The sequence below is a fragment of the Loxodonta africana genome, chromosome 27, assembly GCF_030014295.1.
Source record: "Loxodonta africana isolate mLoxAfr1 chromosome 27, mLoxAfr1.hap2, whole genome shotgun sequence".
Taxonomy (NCBI): domain Eukaryota; kingdom Metazoa; phylum Chordata; class Mammalia; order Proboscidea; family Elephantidae; genus Loxodonta; species Loxodonta africana.
The window spans coordinates 15,851,114-15,869,727 of NC_087368.1; the positions used below are offsets into that span (position 1 = coordinate 15,851,114).

The 18,614-nt window shown below is 41.4% G+C and overlaps 1 protein-coding gene and 1 long non-coding RNA gene across 4 annotated transcripts in view; one reads left to right on the plus strand and one right to left on the minus strand.

The window, feature by feature from the left end:
- The window catches only part of PLCL2 (phospholipase C like 2), a 218,726-nt gene that overhangs the window by 134,871 nt on the left and 65,241 nt on the right, over positions 1 to 18,614 (plus strand). The gene's annotated exons all lie outside the window — the stretch shown is intronic.
- Positions 7,314 to 18,204, minus strand: LOC135228757 (uncharacterized). The gene is made up of 3 exons (XR_010319572.1): positions 17,734 to 18,204; positions 13,297 to 13,406; positions 7,314 to 9,685 (listed from the first exon to the last, which is right to left on the minus strand). It is a non-coding gene; the product is annotated as an uncharacterized LOC135228757 (long non-coding RNA).

Here is an 18,614-nt window from a genome sequence, read left to right on the forward strand (position 1 = left end):
GCTACGGAATAATCTTGGGAAATGCTCATTTGAAAAAAAAGTAATCAGAATTCTTGACTGTAGGACTTCTCAGGGCCTTTGATGTGCTGGCCTGGTGAGTTCCTGAGAGGGAGGTGGACATAGTGTGACCTGTTTCACCAGTTCAGTTGACCACAGGGGATTATCTCTAACACCAAAAGTTCTGGAGAGCACATTCTGGAAAATGCTTCTTCAGCCTTTGGATGAATAGGATCTGGAAGTAAAAGATGAAAAAAAGCAATATTTTAAACAGCTTATCATTTTATTACCTTTAAGAAGTTATATTTGATCTGTTTCCTAGGTTCTGATTCAGTAGCAGACTCTTATCATTTCCTGTTATTTCCAGCTTAGAGTTCACAGTAAAGTAAGAGAGATACAGGGACTGAACTTCAGACACTGAAGGCAAACCACAGAGAGTGGCACCCACCTTGCAGGAAGGAGGAAGCCCAGGGTCAAATGTTTGTGATAAACCTTGGGTGAAGCACTGTGCTGTGTGTGGAAGGGCCCACAGAGATGAACAGGAGTGGCCCAATCCTCAAGGAGCCATCCAGTCTGCTGGCATCTGGTAAATGCAGCAGACTGGGAAGCAGACCAACATAGGACGCTTATACTTAGATTGCTCTGGGGGAAAACATGGAATCATAGGAAAAAGGGATAAAAATGGAAAGATAGGAAGAGTTTTTCCATGCTCTGACCCAGACTACCTAGTTAGTTCCCAACTCTTAAACTTAGTGGTTAGAAGCCAAAAGAAATAGCTCACATCTGTAAATGCTTTTGAAACTGAAGCCCCAAATAAAATTGTTAGACATTGGGCAGCCCTATTTTACTGACCAAAATCAGACACGATTCACTCCCTTAGATGTTTCACAATCTGATTTCTGTGGCAGTTACGTAGTGCCATTTGTTCATGGTAACCTTTTTAGCAGACTTCCTGAGATCGGGGGTGGGGGTGCCCATGTAGATAGTAATGCGGTAAGCTGGGCAAGGGTTAACGCCCAGGACCTAGTTCAGTACTGACTGCCGATCCAGATCAGGAGTGTGACCATGACTAGGTTCTCAGAGACTAAGGTAAATGTCCTTATGGGCACAAACAACCTCTGTAGCACCCACCCCGATATTTGGCATGGGAATAGCTCAGTGCCTCTTGCTTCCCTGCCCCTTCCTGTTCCTGGTAGATGTTAACACTTTATTGCATAAATCTTATTTTTACATAACTATTTTTTTTTTTTATAGTTGTGTTGTCATAGAAGTAATAAGACAGAATTAGCTTGTTTACATTTTTCAATTTGTGGAATTACTTTTTTTATAATGTGTAATTGAAATAGCTGTCCTGCATTCTACCCCTGGCTTTGTTGATTTGTTTTTAATTCCACCTGATAAAAGAAGTGGTACGGTATTTAAAATTAAATTCAGATTATTTCCACAGCAGTATTATAACTCTTGTAATATTTTATAGTCCTTTTTTAGTGACTTCGTGGTTTCTCACTGTGTAACTATTACTTTATTAAAGCTAGCTAAGCTAATACATTTAAATATGGATGGAAAATGTACGAAAGGTGTTGGACAGCCTGTAACTTTAAATATAGCTCCTTATTTTTGTAATGTTATATTGAGCTTGACCCAAAATTAACCTTAGAAATATTGCCTTATTTCATTGTGTTCATTTCCCATTTATAATCTGAAGACTGCAAGTGAGAGGTAAGGGTCGTTTGAGAAACCCTCCTCTCCACAACTCTGACTCATTGCCATTCTACACCGCCGAAGCGTGTCCCGCTGTGAGGATAACACTGTGGTACTTCCTAAAAACGTACAGATATGTATATATACTATCAGGACTTCGATTACTCTTTAGTTTCTAAACTTTTATTAATAAGATAGTACATAAGAAATATCCCACTCTCTTTATGAAAAAGGAGAATGATCATGGAAATGCGAACAATGTAGAAGCCCGTATGGAGGCTAGGAAAAGATACCCACCCATAAGGTGGCCACACATCCTAGCTTCCCTGGGACAGACCCTGTTGACACGCCCATTGTCCCAGCATAATTAGTAGTAATTCCCTCTGTAATTCTTAGAAGTGCCCCTGTGTGAACAACTGTATAGTCATCCCAGCCATGGGCCGCAGTTTGACCTCGTGGATCCTGTGATTACCAACAAATAGAACTTCTTCGCAGCTGAACAGTTACTGATTTTGCCCTATTTGTGGCGCCTCCTTGGGTCCTGGAAGTGGTGAGGTTTGAGCCCAGATCCTGATCAAGAAGGTGGGAGTCAAAGCCAGTCAGGAGTGGAGGTTGAGGAGACCAAGTACAGATACCTCCTTAGATCAGGCAGATTGCGGGGCAGTTAGAAATGGACCTGCGCCTGAACCTGTATGGAGAGTAGGACTGAACAGGTGCTGTCAGCAGTGCTGGACTCAGGATATGACAGCTAGGATGGAGGCATCTGCTGATATTGTACCTGAAGCCTTAAGGGCCAGCCTGGGCCTTTAAACCAGGCTTCCTTGTCCCCATGAGCCCAGTGTCATTAAGTACTCTATTTCATTTCTTAGAGACTCAGTTTCTTCTCCTGGGTCAAGACGTCCCCAATCGGCTTGCCTTCTCTGACTGTCTTAACAACAGTGACCCTTAAGTCCTGCTTTCCTGTCCGATTCTTTTCAGCAGATAGAGGGTGGCTTCCGTTATTAAGCCACATGGTTGGGCACATTCCCACCACTCCGTGTTCATTATATTTCATTGCATAATATACATTTTATCATACATTATGATTATGGAATCAGAGGGTTGTAGTTTCTTTACTTAAATGATTGATTCGCTTTAGCCAAGATGACAGTGTTAGGTCCTTCTAAAGTAGAATGTAGTAAAAATCTAATTGGTTTATTTCAACAAGAGAGATAAAATAAGTGACAACATGATTAAAAAATAAAACCCATTGCCATCAAGTCGATTCCAACTCAAAGTACCCTATAGGACAGAGTAGAACTGCCCCATAGGGTTTCCAGGGAGGAGCTGGTAGATTCAAACTGTGGACCTTTTGGTTAGTAGCCAAGCTCTTAACCATTGTGCCATCAGGGCTCCTCAATTAAATAATGCCTACTATTTCAATGCAGAAACTATAGAACTATATTGTTAATATCACATGCAAGCAAAATTTTGCTGAAGATCATTCAAAAACAGTTGCAGCAGTATATCGACAGAGAACTGCCAGAAATTCAGGCTGGTTTCAGAAAAGGACATGGATCCAGGGATATCATTGCTGATGTCAGATGGATCCTGGCTGAAAGCAGAGAATACCAGAAGGATGTTTACCTGTGTTTTATTGACTATGCAAAGGCATTCAACTGTGTGGATCATAACAAACTACGGATAACACTGTGAAGGATGGGAATTCCAGAACACTTAATTCTGCTCATGAGGAACCTGTACCTAGATCAAGAGGCAGTTGTTCAAACAGAAAAAGGGAATACTGAGTGCTTTAAAGTCAGGAAAGGTGTGCATCAGGGTTGTGTCTTTTCACCATACCTATTGAATCTGTATGCTGAACAAATAATCCGAGAAGCTGGACTATATGAAGAAGAACAGGACACCAGGATTGGAGGAAGACTCATTAACAACCTGCATTACGCAGATGACACAACCTTGTTTGCTGCAAGTGAAGAGGACTTGAAACACTTCCTAATGAAGATCAAAGACCACAGCCTTCAGTATGGATTGTACCTCAACATAAAGAAAACGAAAATCCTCACAACTGGACCAATGAGCAACATCATGATAAAGGGAGAAAAGATTGAAGTTGTCAAGGATTTCATTTTACTTGGATCCACAATCAACAGCCGTGGAAGCAGCAGTCAAGAAATCAAGACAAACTGCATCAGGTGAATCTGCTGCAAAGGACCTCTTTAAAGTGTTGAAAAGCAAAGATATCACCTTGAAGACTAAGGTGCGCTTGATGTAAGCCATGGTATTTTCAATCGCATCATATTTCCATGTGAAAGCTGGACAGTGAATAAGGAAGACCAAAGAGGAATTGACACTTTTGAATTGCGGTTTTGGCAAAGAATATTGAATATACCATGGACTGCCAAAAAAAAAAATGAACTAATCTGTCTTGAAAGAAGTACAGCCAGAATGCTCCTTAAAAGCCAGGATGACGAGACTGCATCTTACATACTTTGGACATGTTATCAGGAGGGATCAGTCTCTGGAGAAGGACATGATGCTTGGCAGAGTACAGGGTCAACAGAAAAGAGGAAAACCCTCAATGAGGTGGATTGACACGGTGGCTGCAACAATGGGCTCAAGCATAACAACAATTGTAAGGATGGTGTAGAACTGGGCACTGTTTCCTTCTGTTGTGCGTAGGGTCGCTGTGAGTCAGAACCGATTCAATGGCACCTAACAGCAACAACAGCTATTTCAGTGATGAATTCCACATCCTTTATGAGCTTTTACCATGTGTAAGACACTGTTCACTCATTAAACAAAAGGTGTTTTTGAGTACTAGAGCCTTGATGGCACAACGATTAAGCACTTGGCTGCTAGCAGAAGAGTTGCCAGTTCGAACCTACCCATTGCTTCATGGGAAAGTCCTGGAGACCTGCTCCTGTAAAGATTACAGCCTGGAAAACCCTGTAGGGCAGTTATATTCAGTCACATGGGGTCTGTATGAGTTAAAATCAACTTGACAACACCTAACAGTGCAATAGCAATGTACCAGGGACTGTGCTAGGCACCATGAGGGAACGTAAAGTCAGGTAAGACTTTTTCTTCTCTGAGGAAGCTTACTATTTAGTAGAAGAGATGAGGTGTGTCCATAGTTAATTAGATAGATAGCAGTTGATCAATCAATCCATCGACAGACAGATTTTCATATATATAATGAACTTATTTGGATGTTCAGTGAAGAGAATGGTCATTTTCAGCTTCAGGGATTGGGAAAACTTGAGAAAGGAAACATTGGCCTTTGAGCTAGGCGTTTAAGAATAAGTCAGATTTCAACTAGTAAAGACACGGAGGCTATTGCAACCTGGTGGCTCAGTGGTAGAAGTCTTGCCTTCCATGCGGGAGACCGGGTTCAGTTCCTGTCCAGTGCCTCACATGCAGCCTCCGCCCATCTGTCGATGAGGCTTGAGTGTTGCTGTGATGATGAATGGGTTTCAGTGTGCCTTCAGACTAAGATGGACTAAGAAGAAAGGTCTGACGATCGACTTCCAAAAGTCAGCCCACGAAAACTCTTTGGATCACAGTGGGCTAGGCCAGCATTTTGTTCCGTTGTGAGTGGAGTCGCCGTGAGTTGGGGGCCGACTCAACAGCAGCTAAAAACAAATTGAAACCGGGGAGTTCCTGGGTAATGAAACAGGTAACATGTTTGGCCGCTGACTGAAAGGTTGGAGGTTGGAGTCTGCCCAGAGGTGCCTGGGAAGGAAGTCCTTGCAATCTTCTTCTGGAAAATCAGCCACTGAAAACCCTGTGAGGCACCGTTCTACTTTGACATACACGGGATCACCATGAGTCAGAATCCACTCCCCGGCAACAGGTACTGCAACCTGAATTCACAAGGGAAAAGTGCTTAGAAATGGGAAGCACATATTCTAGGAAATCCAGCTGAATTGGTAGTGGGGAGTCCTTGCATAGTTTTGAGCAATGACAGATTCTTTCCAGAGTTAGCAGATGGACTGTTTGAGGGTTGAGGGTTAAAGAGAAGTCAGAGACCGCCTGTAAATCACTTTTATTTTACAGATGAGAAAATGGAAACCCTGTGCTACAACAAATTAACGGCAGGACCAGGGTCAGAATCCAGGCAGCCTCTCTGACCAGTTCTTGTCCTCAACCAGATCAGAAAATTAACCATGTAGAGTATGTAGGTGAATGATCAGTGTACCAATAGAACTGCCCCATAGGATTTCAGAGGAGCAGCTGGTGGATTTGAACTGCTGACCTTTTGGTTAGCAGCCCAATCTCTAAACCACTGCACCACAGAGCCTCGTCTTCAGTAATAATCTCTGGTATTTTAAACACTAAAGTTATTCATGTGGGGTTGGTCTTTAAAGCCATAGGTACCTTATTGAGTCTTGCTCCTCGTGAAGGTGGAATATAACTTATTTTGCATATTTTGACTGAATTAAAAGACAGATTTGATGAACATAAAATAAGGACGACTGTAATCAATAGTTAAATCAAATTCCCACTCAAAGAAATCTGATTATAAGTAAACATATCTTTTATATTATTATTTCAGAAGATAAAGTTTAAATATTTCACATAAAATTTATATAAATGAACTTGATTCCATCCACTGTTTACAGTAAAATATCAGGACTGAGCTTGTTCTCTCCTGTGATTAAAGGCTGATGGGAGAAAAACACAGATGATGTAACCCAAGTTTAAGAGGTCCTAAGTGAGTAAATATGGCCCCTGGGTGTTGCAGTTTGCACTCAGCTACTAACTGAAAGGTTGGCAGTTTGAATCTACCTGGCAGTACCACGGAGGAAAGGCCTGGCGATCTGCAAGGTTACAGCCATGGAACACCCTAGGGAGCGCAGTTGTACTCTGAAACACATGGGGTCACCATGAGTCAAAAGTTGACACGATGAAAAAGACCAGACTTAATGGTCTGACTGAAACTAGGACCTTGGAGATCATGGTCCCTGGACCTTCTGTTAGCCCAGGACTGGAACCATTCCCAAAGCCAGCTCCTCAGACAGGGATTGGACTGGACGATAAGACAGAAAGTAGCTGCTTGGCTCAAGTAGACAGACGAGACTATGTGGGCAGCTCCTGTCCGGAGGGGAGATGCAGAGGCAGAGGGGGACAGAAGCTGGCTGAACGGACACGGGAAATATAGGGTAGAGAGGAGGAGTGTGCTGTCTCATTAGCGGGAGAGCAACTAGGAGTACCTAGCAAGGTGTGTAAGTTTTTGTATGAGCGACTGACTTGATTTGTAAACTTTCACCTAAAACACAATCAATCAGTAAAAGAGTTGACACGATGGCAGCAGGTTTGGTTTTCAGTGAATAACTTGATAGTCTTTAATAATACACAGCACTCTGAAGAATGGATCTGCGCTGGCATTTCAGTACTGTAGCGTCCCTCCCCCCACCATTATAAGTGACCTAACTCACCGTCTTTTTAAACTTGAAATGAGAGTGATAATTCTGCTGTCTGTAACTCTCTCTATTCATTTAGATTGACCAGAATAATCTGTTTTAGACTTGAATTTTCTTTTAAATTTTATTTGATTCATACTGACATGTAAAGGCCAAGGAGTCAACATTCATCCTTTATAGAGGGGAAAAAAAAAAAAAAAATGGAAATTTAAATATTTTATATAGTATTACATGAAAAAAGCTCTCTTTAAAAGTTTTTTCATTGATTTTGCTACAATTTTTCTGGACTGTGGAGTATTTGTCAGCCCTGTAATTAAATTGAAGGTGAGGTCATTGGGAATGAAAAGGATAGAAGAGGAAAACGTAATGAAAGAAAACGACGCCCAGCTCTCTGTTACGGCAGCATGGCTATTTGTACACGCAGCGGCACACCCTCAGGCAGCCATTTGTTCAGAGATCACACATTAATTCTTTCTTAACATTGCAGTCTCTCTGTCCACACTTTCTATTTGAAATTAATTTGTTTTGAATGTCTTTTCCTTGCAGCTCCAAAAAAATGTTGATTTTAATTACCTTCAGGTTTAATTAAGGAAACATCCTCTGGAGAGCCCACGTATGCCGTGGAGAATAGGTATACTCGAAGTGCTCAAAGGGAGGAACGAGATGCTTTGTCTATGCGGATGTTATTTGCTCTCTGTGCCTGTTTTTATGTAACTTTCTGAGTTTTCTCCTCTACCACATGACTTTAAACATTCCTTAAATAAAGCAAGGGTCTTTAAATAAAGTACATGAAATGAAGGGATTTTTTTTTTCCAAATACAAACATATTGGCAAATGGCACACAACATCAGGAGCATTCTGTCTTACGTTGTTGGTGTAGTTGCGTGTGTTTTTTCTTGCCAGTGATGAATGCAGTGAAAAGAGAAATCACACTTTCATAATTAATGGAGTCTGCCCATCTGGGCCAAGCCAGCAACAATCTGTAATAAGGTTACCATTGATTCCAGCTCCTTTTGTGGCCCCTTTTATCACGTTCCTGCCACAGAACTTGACATTAAGAGCTTCTTTTAATTGGAGGTGTCAACTTTACCAACATTTATGACTAGAGAAAAAAGGCCGGATAGAATATTTTGCTTTTGGATAAGACTGAGCTAAAAAAAAAAGTGATAGATTGAGGTAACATAACCTGCGGAGTGAAGATCAGAGAAGTGAAAACTGCTAAGCCAGTAGAAGGAGAAAAGAAGTGTTTAAAAGATACAGTGTAATAAAAGCCTCATTTGTGGGCAGATGAGATATAGCAGGCTGCCACAGAGTAACTAGAAGCAGGGCCATCAGGAAAATTTTGGAAGATGGTGCTTCAAGGCAAGAAGTGTCTGTGGTGGTGGTGATTATGTAAGTCTTTATTTCTGATCCAGTTTCCTAGTTTTACACACATCCATAGGAATCATTGAGGAACACACGTTTAGAAGTATTTACACAGGGACACAACAGATACTGAGCAATGAACATCATGTCTGGTAAAGTAGGGGTCACTGAAAATGAGGGAAACCTTCTATGAGACAGATTGACCTAACAGCGGCAACAATGGGCTCAGATACACCAATGATTGTGAGGATGGCTCAGGACTGGGGAGCGTTTCATTCTCTGATACATAAAGTTGCTGTGAGTTGGAGCCAGCTCGACAGCAGCTGACAACAGCAACAAGCAATGAACAGTTGGAGAAAGAGTAACATTTTGTGGACCAGCAATCGCCTTGAAAGACACACCATCATATACACATTCTATCAATCGCATTTGATGTGCAGCTGTCAGCTTTCTGGGAGGACAGAGATGAAAGCCTTAGTGCAGTTTATCTTGTTGTCAGATGGTGTCCTCAGACAAGGAATGATAAATGGTATTAAGCAGCCACGGTATTATCCGACAGACGTTAACAGTCGTTAACAGTCTGACTTAAAATTTCCAAGTAAGCTAGAAAACAAACAACTTAGAGTGCTGTCCCACCATGTTGGTACGTGAGAAATGGGAGCCTGCTTTGGCGTCACTGTAGTTCTTGAATGAGCTTCATTTGAGCCGGAGCTACCTGGAGGACTGTTATGGTTTGGGGCCGTTTGTATGGCAAGGTCCTCACTGTTTTAATTTTCTCTTTAGAGCCTTTCTGTTGCATTTGAAAGGGGCAGAGAAACTTTGCTTATTTTTCAAGCACTTTATTTCACTGACTCTGGTAGAAAATATGTATAAAATAGATCTGACACCGAAAGCCCAAGAAGTTTGGGAAACTGTTTCTCCACCTATGTTTTATGTAAAAGAACACTACTACATATTTGATAAAACTGAGAGTATTGAAATACTATAGTCTTTTTTCTTCCCAAGCAAGAGCAGAGAGATTACTTCCTATGCTCCCATCAAATTCCACGTTGAATATTGAATTTTTCTCTTGAATAACTTCTTCAGAATTTATTTTTGCTGTCTTCTCTTCTTGACCAGAAATATTTTGTTCCTCTTTCTGCAGAGGCTCAAGGCATCTCCTTAAGTTGTTTGCAAAGTTCCTTTCTCTGCCAAGGACCCTAAAGTATACAAAAAAAAAAAAAAAAAGACTTTGTACATTATTAAGTTTTTGTACTTGTTCTGTAGATAATATACAGTTCTTTTGGTTAGTCATGATGCGTACTGGCTCTGTACCCGTACACAGTCTTTTCAGTAAACTTTTTGGCTCTGTTGTAAACCAGTTGCCCTTGAGCAGATTCCAACTCGTGGTAACACCATGTATGTCAGAGCAAAACCGTTTCCATAGGTGGTCTATTTTTGGAAATAGATCACCAGGCCTTTCTTCCCAGGCTCTCTTAGACTTTGAGTAAGTAAGCTTTCATTGAACAGAGAAAGTTGCCTTTCCATTCTTGTGGCTATCATTCTAGTTCAGCTCTGCAATGCCTTGTGCCTATGAAGGCGAGTTTGAGTTCAGACTTCACACTCAACTCCAATGAAGAAAAATATGTCATTTGGGGGGTTGGTAACGTGAGTGTCCCTAAATTGTAGTGCATTGTTGAATGGATGGAAGGTCCCCAGGGCAACAAAGTTTATAAAATACGGGAAAATGTGTAAAAAATTTTTACTTTTTTACACCATCCCCATTATGCCTCTGTTATTGCTGTAGCTAACTAGCTTGTTGGATTTCCCTCCCCACTGCAGGCCATCTTCTGGATTGTGGTAAAGACCATCTTCTTGAAGTATCACCTGGAGAAAGACTTGGGTATTTGAGTGGGGAGCCAGAAAGTACAGTTAGAAGTATGATATGATAACTTTGAGAACTAGGCCAAATAAAGAAGGATTATATTACGATCATTTAGAGAAACGAGAAATACAGCCAAATTACTCTCTGTCACCTTGACGAGTATTGTTAGGTAACAGTCTTCTTAGAACATCCTGGAAAAGTGGCATCCCTTTATTGTGTTTGGGTTAGATGAAGCTTTTATGTTGAGCCCAATAACTGCCAAAAGAGAAAAAAAAAAAAGGGAAAAAATACATCTTAAAAGAAATGCAACCCATGCATACATCATCCTAGTAATTGAAGTTTTCCAGATTCAAAATTTTTATTTGCTTTTGAAATATGCATCAAACACTGTTAATAACATACTGCCCTTTAAAAAAAAAAAAGTTTTGAAAAGTCTGGAATCTGTTTGACATTAGTTTGTAATTAATTACTTTTGTAGTGCCCACAGTATGGTATCATGTCTACATCCAGTTTTGTGGATTGTGGTTGTCCTTTTTGTGGAAATCTTTTTCAGACAGGAAAGTGATGATCAAAGGAACAAAGAACCTAATTGACTTGCAGTGAACGGTAATTTTTTATGTCTTTATGCAGCTTGTGAGTTCCAAGTCCTTTCAGATGCACAAAAATCAGAATTAGCTGACCCAGGATATATAATTCATAACTCATTAATGCATTCAGCCTGCTTCTCCCCTGGCATTTGGGAGTCCTCTGAAACTCTCTGACGTTGGACCCAGAGGGAGAGCTGCATCTCCCAGTGACCTGCCACCCAACACTCTGGAGGTGGCTGTACCAGCCTGTGCTGGCTGCTTTAAAAGAGAAATCGGTGCACTCATCTTCATGGTATAACTTTACAGAGACCTGTGATAGAAACCTCAGAGCCTCCCAAAGGTGGGCTCTACTTTGAAACACCCAGCAGTCTCTGGGCCACACCCCATTGGAGGCCCCAGGAAATGAATGCACCTTCACTGTTCAACTTATTTTCCCTAATGGTGGCAGTTTCAGACCAGGGGCATGGTTGTGGGTATGAAGCCTTGCGGTGGTTCGTCATTCCACTTGGGAAGGCGGCTGCCTTTGCCACCCGTGTGTGTGGTTGATCCTCATGTCTGGCACCATTTTGGATTCAGAATGTTCCTCAGTGAGTTAAATAGAGATGTTTTGCCTGAGTGGTTATTTTATCAGTGCTGGCTTCAAAGTGTTGCATACAATTAACCAGGAAGAACCACATATGTAAATTTCCTCTTAAAAATATTTTTCTTTTGTCAAATGTTAATCACAAGAGTGGACCACCATCAACAGATGAATGGATAAACAGATTACGGTACAGACACACAATGGGATACTACACAACAGTAAGGAACAGTGGTGAATCTACAAAACATCACACAGTGGATGAATCTGGAGGACATTATGTTGAGTGAAATAAGTCAATCACAAAAGGACAAATATTGCCTGAGACCACTGCTAGAAAACCCCAAGAAAAGATTTACACACAGAATAAAACAATCTTTAATGGTTACAAGGCAGAGGAGGGATGGGGAGGGGAAATGACTAACTAGATAGTCAACAAGTATTAACTTTGGTGCAGGGAAATACAACACACAATATAGGGGAGCAGCACAGCTTGACCAAGGCAAAGTCATAGAAGCTTCCTAGACTCATCCAAACACCTTGAGGGAACAAGTTACTGGGCTGAGGACAGGAAACCATGGTCTCAGGGGACATCTAGGTCAGTTGACATAACATAGTTCATAAAGAAAATGTGAGTAGTGTCCGGGGTCTTAAAAGTTTGCGAGTGCCATCCCATCCAGAGCAAAGGAGAATGAAGAAAACCAAAGACACAAGGGAAATATTAGTCCAAAGGACTAATGGACCATGTGAACCACAGCCTCCAACTAGCCTAAGCCCAGAAGAACTAAATGGTGCCGGGCTACCTCCACTAACTGCTTTGACAGGGATCACAATAAAGGATCCCAGACAGAGCTGGAGAAAAATGTAGAAGAAAATTCACAGAAAAAGACCAGTCTTACTGGCCTGACAGAGACTGGAGGAACCCCCAAGACTATGGCTGCTGGACATCCTGCTAACTAAGAACTGAAGCCGCTCCTGAAATCTACCTTTCAGCCAAAACTTAGACGGGCCTGTAAAACAACCACAACTCACCTGAGGAACGCACTTCAAGTATAAGAGACCAAATGAGCAACACCTGCCCAAAAGCAAAGCTAAGAGGACAGGAAGGGACAGAAAACTCCACAGACAGACATGGGAAACCCAGGGTGGAAAGGGAAAGGGGGAGAGTGCTGATACAATGTAGGGATTATACCCAATGTCACAAAACAATTTGTGTATAAATTTTCAAATGAGAAACTAATTTGCACTGTAAACTTTTAGCCAAAGCACAATTGAAAAAAAAAAAAAAAGAATGAGTCATTTAATATTTTATCATGTCTCCTTATTGTCCATATTCAGGTTAGAGTTTAGGAAGCATGTAAGTTGCAGTGATAATATAACTTTATTGTTAAGAATCTTGATGTTCTTGATATCATCTGCTGACTTTATAACTGCAAGATTCATTCATCAAGGATTAATTTAATTTATTGCTGCCCGTTCTTCTGTATTTTAGAGCAACATATGTTTTTCCATTTAGAGACTCGGCAGTGTTCCACGTTCTATTTGGGGTTGAGCTGGAAAGATTGAAAGTAACCCAGTGAGTTACATCAGATACTTATATAAAATTGTTACTGGTGACACACAGATTTGTTTGTAAAAGCAGTGGTCAGCTCGTCTGCTTTCAGAAACACAGTCTTTGGTTGTACGATTACATTTTAGAAGATAACTCTCTATAAGAAGCGGAACAATTTGGATGGAATTTACATCATAAAAATGAAGCTATTAAATACTCCAGTTTACCTGAAAAATTACAGATTTCAGACTTGGTCCACCTTCTGGCATCTTTTTTTGGGCTGTCAAATGTATTACTCTCTGACCTTTTTTCTCTGTTGTGCCCCTTAAGTCATGACCTGGAAAAAAAATTTTTTAATATTTTTCCAAAACCTTCTGAATAATGAGGTAGAGATTTTTTTTTTTTTTTCCCACAGCAAATGTATTCCTTTAAATAACATTTAGGCACCTGGTAAGTTTTAAAGCCCATATTTTGTTCATATGTTGTATTTGACTTAATGTTTATAAGAAAATGTTGCCTGTGGATTCTTTAGTTGTCGTTTCCACACGAGTGGGAAGGCTCACCCTCACCTAACCCGTCAAACCAGCCCAGGTCTGGATGGTAGCTGCCCCGTACACGTTACTGCTCTTGTCAGTGGGAACTGTAGACATTGTCACTTGTTATTCTGTTTTAACAGGTCCTGTTTTGTATTCTGTTCACTGATATCTCCTTGGATTGTTGTGAAATAATGAATACCACTCACCCCACTAAAATAACTACCTTTAATTTAATACCGGAAAGCTGATTTTACTACTACACGAATTTATCAGGAGTAAAAATAGCACTTAATAATAGTTTTAAAGTCTTTTCTAACTTAATTAGGGCATTTTAAACGCTGAACCCTAAGAAAATTACTCTCGAAGTAAACGCAGTGGGTGGACAATATGATGTGTTGAGAGTTAAGTTTAACTCCACAAGCTTAATTACCAATTAGCTTAAAAATAATATGTTAAGGCGTTCAAAACATTTACTTTCCTACCACATTTAGTATTAGTCAAGTCTTTAGGGCTAAATGTTATGGATTTTTATATGTCATCTCTTTCATCTTCCTGTGAAATCTCAAATTCAAGTATTTTCCTTTAAATGTTGGTTGCTCTAGTTTTCTTTATAATTATACTGTCCTACACTGGCAAGGAAGTTATACCATCATTTATGTTATTGTATGACACAGAATAATTTTAGCTTTTAAACCACTTACCTGGTACCAAAAGGAAAAAAAAAAATTGTACCTTTGCGAATAGAAATGGCTACTTGATTAGCTAAACGTAACTGGGATGGTACTTACTACTTTTTAGTTGATTTCCTAAAACTAAGCCCCATCTTTCTTGTCAAACTGTGAAAGTCTTTGACCAATGTAGTTGTTGTGTGCCGTCAAGTCGATTCTGACTCAGGATGATCCTAGAGGACAAAGTAGAACTGCCCCATAAGGTTTCCAAGGGCTGTAATCTTCATCGAAGCAGACTGTGCATCTTTCTCCCTGAGAGCAGCTGGTGAATTTGAACTGCCAACTTTTCGGGTAGCAGCCAAGCGCTGAACCAGTGCGCCACCAGGGCTCCTTTTGATCAGTGTTAGAATCTCTTTAACCAGATGGTTCTTAGGTCTACATATATCATAAAATATTTTTACTCCTTTAAAATATTAACTGCACTTGATTTTTCATGTTTTTTTTTTCCCTAAAATGTGCATGTGGCATATCAAACTATATTATCATGAATATTTTTAGGCCAGTATCACCAAATAGAAGGAGCCCTGGTGGCGCAGTGGTTAAACATTCAGCTGCTAACTGAAAGGTCAGCAGTTGGAACCCACCAGCCGCTCCCCAGGAAAAAGACATGGCAGTCTGCCTCTGTAAAGGTTACAGCCTCGGAAACCCTAAGGGGCAGTTTACTCTGTCCTGTAGGGTCGCAATGAGTCGGAATTGACTTGATGGCAAATGGGTTTAATGGGATCACCAAATAATGTGTGTGTCATGTAACATTTTAGAACAAGATTTGGGAAATCTGGCCCATCACATGTTTTTTATGGCCTGCAAGCTAAGGATGATTTTTACATTTTTAAATGATTGGGAAAAAAAATTTAATAATAATATGAAGATGAAAATTATCTTGTGAAATTTAAATTTCAGGATCCATAACGTTTTCCTGGAGCACAGCCATCCTCATTTATTCACATATTATCTGTGACTTTCCACACAGCAGCAACAGAGTCGAGCAGTTGAGACACAAACTTACGTCCTGCAAATCTCTAAGCTATTTACTATCTGGCCCTTTACAGAAAAAGTTTGCCAATCCTGTAAAAAGAGGATTGGAGAAAGTCCTTCGGATATTTTGATACACTGGTTTTGGATTCACTTTTGCTGCCTAAAGGATGGCTTTAAATGTTTTTCTTCCTCTCTCTCTCTCTCTCAGTAATGTTCTGAGTGCAGTTTGAATTTTGATCCCTAAGAACATAAATGCAATTGTTAACCCAGTAGGAGGAGAGTGTTAATAATTGCCTGAGTATTCCTCTCCTTGAAGAGAAAAAGCAGTGAGCCTTAAAAAAAAAAAAAAAAAAAGTACTAATTGTGTCATTTTGGTGGTCAGAAGCCTGAAGAAGCTAGAGGTGGAAACTAGATGAGGAGAGCCAATGGAGATTAGTGTTTGCTCTGATTTTTTATAGCGCTCAGAAGACAAGCATGCTATGTCAGTAGAAAACAGTGGCAGCCAACCAATTGTCTGCACAGGGTTTCACGTTATAATCAAAAAAAAAAAAGTAACTAACTTTACACACATTCAGTGACATGCATGATCATGATTGTGCTGCTTGGTAACGAGTTGACTGTAAGTCCTGCTCCTTTTCTCAGCCAAATCAAGCATTTCTGGTCAGGTGGGGTAAAGGGCTGGGTAGAGAAAGGGGAATTGGGTGGAGTTAGCAAGCAGCTCTGCATCTGAAAACCCCCAGTTTCCTGTCACCCTCCCTAAGGCAGGGAGGAGGGTTTTCTCTCAAATTATAAAACGCAGGCTGTGCTAACCACACTCTATTTAAAGCCCTCTCGCAGGTTTTTTTTTTTTTTTCCGCAGGGAAGGGATTAGAAAGTGTGCTGGAGGCGGAGACCAGTGCCGTGAAAGTGCTCCTTCCGGCAGCAGTGGGAAAGATGCTCCGAAGCCCCTCCATATATCCCCACACCCTGCTGCTCTTTACACTGTTCATTTCCTTCTAAGCCTCCTCACAGCTTGTAATTACACATTCATTAGTTTCCTTTGTTAAGGTGCTTCTCTCCCTCCCTCCCAAATATAAACTCCAAGACTGCAGGGACCAAGTGTCTCCTGTTCACCACTGTGTTCTCAGCACGGACACCATGCTGGCACAGAAGAGATAGTCAAACTCTATTTCTGGCGAGTGGACGAAAGCGTCCTTGCTCTCAAGGACACAGTTATCATGTGTCCTTCCTAGCCCAATATCTCTGGTCCCAGGGTACCTACATTCCCCCAAATTTGATTTTGATTTGTATGCACACAAAAAGCTTTCCTCAGAGGGCTGGGGAGTGCAGGGTTGAGGAGGAGGAAGGGGGAGGTCAGGACTCCTAGTTGTTCACCTGGCCAGGATAGGAGAGCAGCGCGACTCACTGAATCTACCCTGAGGTGGGAGATATCCCTCACGTGCGTAGTGCTTTACAATTTTCCAAAGCAAGTTCATTAATCCATATGTTACATGATGGAATAGTAAGAGGCTCTGGTGTGAAATGATTTTAGTGCGTGGGCTGGGGGCAGAGGAGAGAAGGGAGGCCTTTAGACGACTGGGGCAGGTATGGGCTCCCATTGGGCCTAGCAGAGCAGGCCTCGAACCCCAGGCAGTGACCTTCCCTCTCTTGTTGCACTCCTCTCACCCCCAACACCCACCAGCCCTGTGAGCCGTGTCACACCTCTTCACTCCTGGAGAGGAAGCCTTGACTCCCACACAATCCAGGATTTCAGCCCCACTGTGGGAAGTCCATGTCTGTGTTCTTATCACACCTGCCATCGTGAACTGACTCCCAGGGCAAACTGGGCCTGTTGCGCAGAGTGCCTAAAAGAAGATATGCCCTGGGGTGTTTTGCAAAAGGCGTGTTAGTAATAAGTTAGTAACAAGCACAATGGTGAATTCCAGCAGCCCACCTGGGTAGTTGGGTAGGGAGTGTGGAAACACGTGCACAAGATTATTTGTTCTTACACAAAGACATTGTGTTTCGAAATTGGAAGATGAAAGAGGAGCCTCCCTGCACCCTAGGAAGTAGATGAGTGGTTTCTTGTTTGCTAGTTTTATTTTTCTTTTGGATTGGCAGGGGGTGGGAGGTGGTGCTAGTGCCAGCAAAAAATATGAGCCCTGATAAGGAGAGAGTCCGTGCTCTGGTGCGTACTCTCCTGACTGTGGGCAAGTCCGTTTCTTTATCTGTAAAGTGGACATAATGTCACCACCTAAAGGGTTGAGAGACTGAAAGAGAAAATACATATAAATTTCCCAGAATGTAAGAAATCCTTAATCAATGGCAGCCATTATCATAGTCATGATTAGTTTTCAAAGGCCAGAAACATGCAGCTGTTGAAGTTTTCAGACCCCCGTGTGTGTAGTTTAATGTCACTGCCACCTGCAGAGCAGCAGTTACTCACCCAGCGTGCTCTGCTGCCTGGAGAGCAGGGTCATTCCACTTCACAAGGGCAGGTTTAAAATCACAAAGTGAAAAGCAGAAGGTAAGTGTCCCACCTCCTTGCTAGCTGAGTTGCCTCTCTCCTCTGAAAGGGGAAGATACCGGAACACGTGAGTGATGTGGTCAACGCCAGAAAGAGTGGTTTTATGTAGTGAATACTCTGGTAGCTGCTTGAGTGCATTCTTTTCTTCCTTCTAGCTGTGCAATTCCTGGAATACTGTAGACTCTTCTCTGTGCTCAGAAACACTGGTTTTCATTACAAGAAAGTCTCCAGTTGCTTTGCTCTCTTAACGCATATACTTAGTTATCACAGACTTGACTGAAACTAATGATACCTCGACTATGATTGGATTAAAAAAAAAAATGATTGGATTACCTTCTGTTAATTAAAAAAAAAACCAAACCCATTACCGTCGAGTCGATTCCAACTCATAGCAACCCTATAGGACAGAGTAGAACTGCCCCCTTGTAGTTTCCAAGGAGCACCTGGTGGATTCAAACTGCCGACCTTTTGGTTAGCAGCCGTAGGACTTAACCACCTACGCCATCAGGGCCACCTGGTGGTGCAGTGGTTAGAGCACTCTCCTGTTAACCAAAAGGTCGGCGCTTCAGACCAATCAGCTGCTCCTCCGGAAAAAGATGTGGCAATTTGCCTCCAAAAAGATTTACAGCCATGGAAACCCTGTGGGGCAGTTCTCCTCTGTCCTATAAGAGTGCTTGGAGTCAGAATCTACTCAATGGCAGTGGGATTTTTTTTTTTGTTTAAATCACCTTGAACCCTTGGAGAAAAGGCTTGATATAAATAGGTAGCAATAAAAATGGTACTATGTTTAATTCAAATTT